The sequence below is a fragment of the Lotus japonicus genome, chromosome 3 (assembly GCF_012489685.1).
Source record: "Lotus japonicus ecotype B-129 chromosome 3, LjGifu_v1.2".
NCBI classification, from domain to species: Eukaryota; Viridiplantae; Streptophyta; class Magnoliopsida; order Fabales; family Fabaceae; genus Lotus; species Lotus japonicus.
In genome coordinates this window covers 26,757,397-26,768,715 of record NC_080043.1, presented here as the reverse complement: position 1 = coordinate 26,768,715, position 11,319 = coordinate 26,757,397, and positions in this window count along the sequence as shown.

Sequence of the window (11,319 nt, the reverse complement as noted above, 5' to 3'; positions counted from 1 at the left end):
GGGAAAGCACAGATCCTCTGACCATTGTATCTTCTGATTCTGAACTCAGAGGGAAGAACATGGCCTTCAGAGTTTCTTGCTTCTGGACTTCAGAGATTCCACTATTCAGCTTCTGGATCTTCAGAGTCTTCTACACCATCAGAACATCTGAACCTTCAGTGTTTCTTGGTTATCAGAACTTCTGGATCTTCAGAGCTTCTAGCGACTGAGTCCACATCAGAGTTTGTATAACTTCAGAACTTCTGAAGCTTTTCCACTGTTCATACTGAACATGGTGAATGCGAAAGCGTTGCTTGGGTCACTCTTTATACACAGTGCTTCTGATTTGTGTGAGATTGAGTTGAGGTCAGAGCCTGTAAATAGCACACTCAGAACAACACGTTAGAGTACCACAATTGTTCGTATCAAAAGGTTAACTTGTAATCATCAAAACATAGAGTTGTACTACTAGATCAAAACTTGATCTTACATCAACAACTCCATTTTTTTGGGGAGTGCGAGGACAGGAGAAGTTGTGAGAGATTCCTTGGGAGTTGAACAATTCTTCAAAAGCTTTGTTATCAAATTCTCCACCATGATCACTTCTAACAGTAATCACTGAAGTTTGGAACTCCTTCTGAACTTGAGTGATGAAGTTGGTAAACATAGTGTGTGTTTCATCTTTGTGCCTTAGGAACTTTACCCATGTCCACCTGCTGTAGTCATCTACAATGACTAACCCATACTTCTTTCCTCCAATGGATTCAGTTTTCACTGGTCCAAAGAGATCAATGTGAAGTAGCTCAAGGGGTCTTGTCGTAGATACCACATTATTTGCTTTAAAGGGTTTCTTGGTGAATTTTCCCTTCTGACAGGCTTCACACAGAGCCTCTGATGAATACTTCAGACGAGGCAATCCTCTGACGAGATTTAGCTTGCTGAGTTGAGAGATTTTCCTAAGACTGGCATGCCCTAGGCGTCTGTGCCAGATCCATTGCTCATCATTAACTGACATGAGACACTTGACCTTCTGAGATAGCAGTTCAGAGGATTTGATTTTGTAAATGTCATTTCTTCTCTTCCCAGAAAACAGAACAGATCCATCTGTTTGACTGACAGCTTTGCAGCAGGTTTGATTGAAGATCACATCATAACCTTTGTCAGCAATTTGGCTTATGGAGAGCAAGTTATGCAATAATCCTTCCACCAGAAGTACATCATTGATAACTGGATTTTTTCCATCTCCTATGGAACCTTTTCCAATGATTTTTCCCTTCTGGTTTCCTCCAAAGCCAACGTCTCCTCCTGACTTAAGCGGTACCAGCTTTTGGAATATAGACTTTATGCCCGTCATGTGTCGCGAGCATCCACTGTCCAGGTACCATGACAGGTGTCTTAACTGAGCTGCATAAGATGTCTGCAACAGGAATAATTTTTGTCTTAGGTACCCATATCTTGGGTCATTTCTTGTTAGTTTTCCCAGAAGTTCTTGGAACTTTGGGTGCAACAGGAGGATAATACATAGGAACCTGACTATAATATTTAGACATGTTAAGTTTAAATTTTCCCTTTGGTTTTACCACCTTTGGTGTAACCTTTTCTGGAATGACAGTGCCAGTGGGAACGAAATGCTTATGCAATGGTTCGCGTTTGGGCTCAGATGACTCATCTCTCATGGATTGAGAGTAGCCAAGGCCAATGTTTCCATTTCTGCTTATGCCATAGATCATTGAAGCCATGAGACTTCTGTCTATGCCCTTGGCTAGGAACCTTTGAAACACTTTCTCATATAATGTCTCATGCTTAACATCAGATGATGCAAGTTGATCTTCTAGCATGGCATTTTTAGCACGAAGAACATAGTTGTCATTTTTAAGAGAATAGTTCTCTTCTGTGAGTTCAGAGACTGACTTCTCAAGAACTTCTGATGAACTGGTTTTAACAGCATACTTTCTTTTAAGCTCTTTATGTTTATTTACTAGAACATCATGTTTCTCCATTATTTCAGATAAAGCAGTTCTTAGCTCAGATGGAGAAAAATTAGAGAATACCTCATCGTCATTCTCAGAGTCTGAGTCATCTTCTGAAGCTTCAGCACCTCTGCTGGTGGTAGCCATCAGAGCCTCCACAACTTCATCTTCTTCTGACTCAGCTTCATCAAAGTCAGTCGCATCGAAGGTCACGAGAGCTTTCTTCTTGAAGACTTTTCTTGGTCTCTTGTCCTTCTTTAGCTTGGAACAGTCACTCTTGTAGTGCCCAGATTCCTTGCACTCGAAGCAAGTGACATCCTTTCCAGATGACTTCTTCTGACCAGATGAAGATTCAAATCTTCCTGAACTTTTCTTTGGTCCTTTGCCTTTGCTATGTCTGTTCTTCCAGAGTTTGCTTAATCTCTTTGTGAAAAGAGATAGCTCTTCATCACCAGACGCATCTGATAGCTCTTCAGAGGAATCTTCCTCTTCTGCCTGATAAGCTTTCGCTTTGTCAGACTTTGACTTAAGAGCAATAGATTTGTCTTTCTTTTGAGGCTTGTGCTCTTTGAGTTCAATCTCATGGCTTCTGAGATGACTCACGAGCTCTTCTAACTTCAACGAGTTCAGATTCCTGGAGAGTTTCAGTGCAGTGACAAAAGCCATCCACTCCTTAGGCAAACTTCTGATGATCTTTTTGACATGATCACCAGTAGAGTAGCCCTTGTTTAGCACTCTGATTCCAGCAATCAGAGTTTGAAACCTTGAGTACATCTCCTCAATGGTTTCACTAGATTCCATTTTAAACTGCTCATATTGTTGTATGAGAGCAAGAGCCTTGGTCTCCTTGACCTCTTCATTTCCTTCATGCGTCATGACCAAGGAGTCATAGATGAATTTTGCTGTTTCTTTGTCAGAGATCTTCTCATACTCAATATATGATATTGAGCTGAATAACATAAACTTCGCCTTGTGATGATCCTTGAAACGCTTCTTCTAAGCGTCAGTCATTTCAGAACGGGGGATCTTCACTCCTGAAGCATCTACTGGATCAGTATAGCATTCCATGACCATATCCCAGAGATCTGGGTTAGTGCCAAGGAAATAACTCTCTATTCTATCTTTCCAGTACTCAAACTTTTCACCATCAAAGATTGGTGCTCTGAGTTGGTTGTTGTTGTTGTTGTTGTTGTTGTCAGCGGAAGTATTGGCTTGGGCCATCGTTTGTTTTTCACACTAGGTTCTGGATCACTGAACACTGTTAGGTGTTTAAATCAGAACCGGAGCTCTGATGCCAATTGAAGGTGCGAAAAACACTAGAAAGGGGGGGTTTGAATAGAGTTTTTGAATAAAAGATATACTTTTTGAACTTTTTCAAAACTCAAAGATAAGAACTAGGTGCTGAGGGATGAGACGTAAAGCACGCAAGTATTTTATCCTGGTTCACTTGAGATAAAAGCTCAAGCTAATCCAGTCCACCCGTGAAGGTGATTTCTTCCTTCTTCTGATGAAGGCAATTCACTAAAATCAATGAGTGTTACAACTGCACTTTGCTACCTGCTAAGTGACTAACAATACACTGATTTTCTCACTAGTATCCTCTTAAGAAGCTGATCTACCGATCCTCTTAAGACTAGCTAAACACTGAATCAACCTTGATTCAGTCCTCTCAAGATCCGACCAACCTTGGTCTCTTAAGGAACTTTACAACGTAATGTAAAGAGGTTTCGGGTTTACAAGAAATGCTTCTAAAAAGCTAATAGTAAACTCAGATGTTTAAGAACAGTGAAGAAATAATGTTAAGAGATTGGTTCGTATAAGTTGAATGATTTCAGAAAAGTTTCTTAGCTTCTTTCTTCAGCCTTTAAATACTCCAAGGCATATGATGTAGCCGTTGCTAGGGTTTTGTCCGTTGGAGTGGCAATCTTGTAAAATCAGACTGCTAGGCTGCACGAGGTAGGTGGCGGACAGACTAAGGCTTGTACGATTTGTACTATGATAACGACCTGTCCTTTCACCAGCTGACTTGAGATCTGGAGTGCTTCAGATGAACGTTGGGGAAGCTTCTGATCATAGTCAGACGGAAGCTTGGATCCTCTGACCTTGCAACTTCTGCTTCTGAACAAGTTCCTCAGAACTTCTTAGCGTCAGAGCTAGAATAGCTTTGGTCTTCAGATGCCAACTTATTTCAGGTCTTCAGAACTTGAGTCTTCTACTTCTGGACCGTTCCGCCGGAACATCTGGTCTTCAGAACTTCCGACTCTGGTTCTTCAGTACCTCTTGAGAGCTTCCATCTTCAGAACTTCTGAAGGATTTGCCACTGTTCTGAACGAACATGATAAGCTTTAGAGCTCTCTTTTTAGTATCCCTTGGTTCTTCTTCTTCTGAATAATTAGGCTTGGGTCAGATACAGAACCTGTTTGTCACAACTAAAAGAGACAAACTTTAGGGTACCACAATTGTTCATCATCACAAACCTTAATTGTAATCATCAAAATATAGAGATGCAACTACTGATCAAACCTTGATCTTACATGTACAACTACTTCCTGCTGCAATATATTCTGCTTCAGCTGTAGACAATGAGACACAATTCTGCTTCTTGCTAAACCATGAAATCAAATTATTCCCTAGAAAGAAACATCCACCAGATGTGCTCTTTCGATCATCTGCACTACCTGCCCAATCTGCATCACAGAATCCAACTAAAGAGGAATTTGTATCATGAGTATAGAGAATACCATAGTCACTTGTTGATGACCCGGGTTTATATGATGTTTTTATGGTTTTTCCTTGTAGGTTTTGAGTCTTTTTCTTGTGTTTCATGTAGTGTTTCATGCATTCTCATGCATTTTTATTCTTTTCTTTAGTCTTTATTTTGTTTTGGTAATTTATTAGTTTTATAGGTAGTTTTCTTGCATTTTAAGTAAAGTTTAGGACTTGCATGGTTTTGTTGTGTTTTATAAAGGACCTCTTGTGCTAATGAGCTCTTGGAGCTTCTAGAATCTTCCTTGACTTGTTGGTTAGGTTTGGAGAGCAGAAACTGAAGGAGAAAGAAGGCCAAGAAGCATGGAATTGATGAAGAACTTAAAGAGGATTGAAAAGAGGAGTTTCAGAAGCCAAAAAGTCCTTTTCAGGCAAGCTTAAGCGCCTAGGCGATGGGAATGGGCGCCTAGGCGCCAATTAGCTCCAGAAGCATGTTTTGGGCATGCAATTGGCGCTCAAGCGCTCTGAATTGGCGCCTGAGCGCCCAACCTCGTTTATTTTGCCTATAAATAGGATTTTAGTCATTTTCTGTGGCAATCTTTTGATACTTTGAAAAATTCAGAGGTAGAGGATCATCTAGGAGAGTGAGAGAGGGCTTCCAAGCTTGTAATTCAGGTTCTTAGCCAAGCATGGATCTTGCCATGCTTGGCTAATCTCTCTTCTTTTGCTTTGGATTTCTTTGTAAGACTTTTTATATTTGAGTTATAATCTTAAGTTCTTTCCCACATGTTCTTCTTCTTCCCTTGAATCCCATTTTCTGAATTTCAATCTAAGCTTGTATGCATGCTTGCTTTATACTATTCTATAATCAGAACGGAAGTTTGTTATAGATTAGGGAACCGATTTGGGATTACCCCTTCTATGCTTGCTACTAGGAATAGAGGAAGGGTTGGGGTTTGATGGCCTGAAATTGCATGATCTAAAACCTCATATAAATGACTAAGTACACAAGGAATTGGGCTTAGCTTTTAGTATGAGAGAATTGCTTATGTCAGGAATCAATAAGTGAGTAACTAGGCTATATCATCAAGGAGAGATCCATGAGAACATGTGCATAGAATGATGTGCTTAAATTGACTAGTTGAACAAGAACCCAAAGCATGTTATTTTCTGAGTTTATGTTCATTTTCCCTTTTTACTACTTCGACGTTTCATCATTTCAATAATACCAACCTTCAAACTCAAAGCTTGAACCAAATCTATTCACTCACAATCCCTGTGGTTCGATATTTAAAACCGGGTGGATTCCGTACACTTGCGGATTTACCAACAAGTTTTTGGCGCCGTTGCCGGGGATTGTTTGTGATTTTTGGTTTGAGTTGCGAGTTTGAAGTATAGTCTACCTAAGACTATAACTTAGGGCTGAATGGGAGACAACCCATGTTTCTTTTTTCTGTTTTACGTTTTGTTTCTTCTGTTTTTTTTTTCCAGGAAATAAAAAGGATACAATGGCGCTCGAGCGGTGGCAATTAGCACTTGAGCACCTTGTTTTCCAGCATTTGAAAGACCAAAGGAGAACACTTGGAAGCACTCAATCACTTGGAAGGAGGTTCTTTTCTTACTCTGATTTTAGTCCATGCATTTTTAGCATATTTTTCCTTTATAGATTTTGTTTATCTTTTTGATCATGCATTTTTTTATAGAGTCTTTTATACCTTGGTCTTTATGCCCTTTACTCAAATGACATGTTCCCAAGTTTTGCTCTCTCACATGATGCTGGTTTTGAAAATGTTTTTAAGTGGATACTTTGTGCTTTCTTTTGGGGAGTGATTGTATGTTTGGGAAAGAGAGGACGAGACTTCGGTCTTCTAAGTGTTGTCTTGAGGATATAGTTGATGTGAGTCCACAAGGGTCCTTCTTTGACCCTTCACTATATAATTTCCCTGGAGGATCCTGACTCACTTGCACTTCTTGGTTCTGTGTTTCATTTTATGCCTCCTTGAGTGTAGCTTTAGGAGACTTGCATTCTTGAGACTGGTAGGTTTTCTTGTACTTCAGAAATTGTTTTATAACATCTTTGTCCCTAGTTGACCCTTTTGAGCCTTATGGAGATTTCTTTGTTACCTTTGTTATGTGGGCTGGTTGTTTGGTTGAAAAAATGGGGAGTTGTGGTTCTTAACTCTCAATGGAGCTAGTTTATAGAAAATGCAATTGTCTCTTGCCCCAAAGAAAAAAATTCAAAAAATTCAAAAGATGAACCCCATGACCAGATGGAGTTCCAAAAAAAGTCAAAAGAAAAAAATGAACTACATGGAATGGGTGGAGTTCCAAAAAAAAAGGAAAAATTCTGAAACAAAAGGGGGTTGAGAGACTTGTGTGCTAAGTATCAATTGCTTTAAGCTCCGGTTTTCATGAAGGACCACACTCAAATTTTATGCAGCCTTAGTCTTCCTTAGGGACCACCTACCATGTGCTCTACCTAGCCAACATTACAACCCTTTTGAAGTCTCAATGAATAATGCATTGTCAACTTTAGTTGCTCTTGAGGGAATGATTCTCAGAACCTATGAACTTGCTTGTGTGCTCATTGCACTTAACAATTATCTCATGCTAGGATGTTAGTTCTAAATGCTTCTCATAGTGGACTCTAATTCTTCTTTATCTAAGAGTAGCATGAAGTTGATTGTTGAATCTTTCACTTGGAACTAACTACATTCACTTGATCCCCCGGTTTTCTAAAACAGTATCCCTCTTTTGGCATGTGTGTTGGGAGTAATTCTTTGTGCATGAGGGCAAGCTAATCTTAGTGACGCTCGAGGGCGAGCTGTCGTTGAGTATAGTGGTGTGATGACCCGGGTTTATATGATGTTTTTATGGTTTTTCCTTGTAGGTTTTGAGTCTTTTTCTTGTGTTTCATGTAGTGTTTCATGCATTCTCATGCATTTTTATTCTTTTCTTTAGTCTTTATTTTGTTTTGGTAATTTATTAGTTTTATAGGTAGTTTTCTTGCATTTTAAGTAAAGTTTAGGACTTGCATGGTTTTGTTGTGTTTTATGAAGGACCTCTTGTGTTAATGAGCTCTTGGAGCTTCTAGAATCTTCCTTGACTTGTTGGTTAGGTTTGGAGAGCAGAAACTGAAGGAGAAAGAAGGCCAAGAAGCATGGAATTGATGAAGAACTTAAAGAGGATTGAAAAGAGGAGTTTCAGAAGCCAAAAAGTCCTTTTCAGGCAAGCTTAAGCGCCTAGGCGCTGGGAATGGGCGCCTAGGCGCCAATTAGCTCCAGAAAGCATGTTTTGGGCATGCAATTGGCGCTCAGGCGCTCTGAATTGGCGCCTGAGCACCCAGCCTCGTTTATTTTGCCTATAAATAGGATTTTAGTCATTTTCTTTGGCAATCTTTTGATACTTTGAAAAATTCAGAGGTAGAGGATCATCTAGGAGAGTGAGAGAGGGCTTCCAAGCTTGTAATTCAGGTTCTTAGCCAAGCATGACTCTTGCCATGCTTGGTTAATCTCTCTTCTTTTGCTTTGGATTTCTTTGTAAGACTTTTTATATTTGAGTTATAATCTTAAGTTCTTTCCCACATGTTCTTCTTCTTCCCTTGAATCCCATTTTCTGAATTTCAATCTAAGCTTGTATGCATGCTTGCTTTATACTATTCTATAATCAGAACGGAAGTTTGTTATAGATTAGGGAACCGATTTGGGATTACCCCTTCTATGCTTGCTACTAGGAATAGAGGAAGGGTTGGGGTTTGATGGCCTGAAATTGCATGATCTAAAACCTCATATAAATGACTAAGTACACAAGGAATTGGGCTTAGCTTTTAGTATGAGAGAATTGCTTATGTGAGGAATCAATAAGTGAGTAACTAGGCTATATCATCAAGGAGAGATCCATGAGAACATGTGCATAGAATGATGTGCTTAAATTGACTAGTTGAACAAGAACCCAAAGCATGTTATTTTCTGAGTTTATGTTCATTTTCCCTTTTACTACTTCGACGTTTCATCATTTCAATAATACCAACCTTCAAACTCAAAGCTTGAACCAAATCTATTCACTCACAATCCCTGTGGTTCGATATTTAAAACCGGGTGGATTCCGTACACTTGCGGATTTACCAACACTTGTGCCATTGATGTACTTGATAATTCTCTTGACTTGTTGCAGATGACTTGCTTTAGGAGCTGCTTGATATCTAGCACAAACTCCGACAACAAATGTAATGTCTGGTCTGCTAGCAGTGAGATACAACAAGCTTCCAATCTTGCTTATATAGAGACTTTGATCAACATCTTCCCCCTGCTCATCCTTGGAAAGTTTGATGTGTGTCGCAGCAGGAGTTCTCTTGTGACTAGCCTTTTCAAGGCCAAACTTCTTGACTAAGCCTTTAGCATACTTACTCTGTGATATGAACATAGAATCCTCCATTTGATTGACTTGTAGCCCTAGAAAATAATTCAATTCACCAACTAAGCTCATCTCAAATTCAGATTTCATTTGTCGGACGAAATGCTCCACCATTGAGTCCGACATTCCTCCAAAGACAATGTCATCCACATAAATCTGTGCTATCATGAGCTTACCTTTGTCATTCTTCACAAACAGAGTTTTATCAATTCCACCCTTACTGTAACCATTGCTTACAAGGAATTCAGTTAACCTTTCATACCAAGCCCTAGGTGCTTGCTTCAAGCCATACAAGGCCTTCCTCAACTTGTACACATGATCTGGATGATGTGGATTTGTAAATCCTTTAGGTTGTTCAACATAAACTTCTTCACTCAAATAGCCATTCAGAAAAGCACTCTTCACATCCATCTGATAAAGTCTGAACTTCAAGAGACAAGCAACACCTAACAAGAGTCTTATAGATTCCAGTCTAGCTACTGGAGCAAAGGTTTCATCAAAATCAACTCCTTCTATCTGAGTATATCCTTGAGCAACTAGCCTTGCTTTATTCCTTGTGGCTGTTCCAGATTCATCTGATTTGTTCTTGAAGAACCACTTAGTGCCAATGATGTTTACTTCTTCAGGTCTAGGCACTAACTCCCACACTTCATTTCTCCTGAACTGCTCTAGCTCCTCTTGCATAGAATTTATCCAGTATACATCAGTGAGAGCTTCATTTACATTCTTGGGTTCTATCTTAGAGATGAAACAACTGTGAGCAATCATACTTCTGGATCTGGTAGTCACCTCTTCTTGAAGATTACCAATAATTTTTTCTTGAGGGTGATTCTTCTAAACCCTGATTGATGGAGCTTTGTTTGATGGGATATCTTTGTCTTCCTTTTCATCAGCACTTGTTTCTGACTCATTGTCGAGGGCAGTTGTTGGAGTATCGGCTGGAACATCAGCACCATCATCATCTTCATTCAAAACAGCCTCTTCCTTCTTGTTTGGTTCATCATCCACAGTCACATTCACAGATTCCATCATGGTCATTGTGCGAGAATTAAAAACTCTGTAAGCTTTGCTGTTCATAGAATACCCCATGAAAATTCCTTCATCACTTCTTGGATCAAGCTTCCTCCTAGGATCACGATCTGCAAGAATATAACATTTACTTCCAAATATATGAAAGTATTTTACAGAAGGCTTTCTACCTTTCCATAGCTCATACTGCGTAGAGGATGTCCCTGCCCTGATGGTGACTCTGTTGTGTATGTAACAGGCAGTACTCATAGCTTCAGCCCAGAACTGGTGTGGAATCTTCTTAGCATGCAACATTACTCTAGCTGATTCCTGGATAGTTCTATTTTTCCTTTCAACAATTCCATTCTGCTGTGGAGTGATAGGAGTAGAAAACTCATGGTTAATACCTTCTGTTCCACAGAACTCCAAGAATTTTGAATTCTCAAACTCCCTTCCATGATCACTTCTGATTCTCACAATCACACAGTCCTTCTCATTCAGAAGTCTCAAACATAGGTTCTTGAATATTTCAAAAGTCTCTGATTTTTCTCTCATAAATTCAACCCATGTATACCTTGAAAAGTCATCTACACAGACAAACACATACCTTTTTCCTCCCAAGCTTTCAACCTGCATGGGATCCATGAGATCCATGTGAATAAATTCCAGAACCTTTGTCGTGGTCTGATGCTGGAGTATCTTGTGTGGCACCTTGGTTTGCTTACCAATCTGACATTCTCCACATAGCTTTCCTTCTCCCAAGCTCAAATTGGGCAATCCCCTTATTTCTTCATCTGCAATAATCTTTTGCATGCTCCTGTAGTTGAGATGTCCTAGTCTTTGATGCCATACATTCACCTCATCTTCTTTAGTTAACAAACAGCTGGATACATGAGCTTTTTCTTCTGATGTCCACATATAACAGTTGTCTTTTGATCTGACTCCTCTCATCACAACTCTCTCATCATCAGTGGTCAAGACACATTCTATTTTATTGAACTTCACATCATACCCTTGGTCACACAATTGGCTTATGCTGATTAGGTTGGCAGTTAAACCATTTACAAGTAACACATTGTTCAAGTTAGGAGATTCTGTGCTAACAAGCTTTCCAACTCCCTTGATCTTTCCTTTAGCTCCATCTCCAAAAGTAACATAGTTGGTGGAGTGACTTCTGATGTCTTGCAAGAAGCTCTTGTTTCCTGTCATGTGCTTTGAGCATCCACTATCAAAATATCAATCT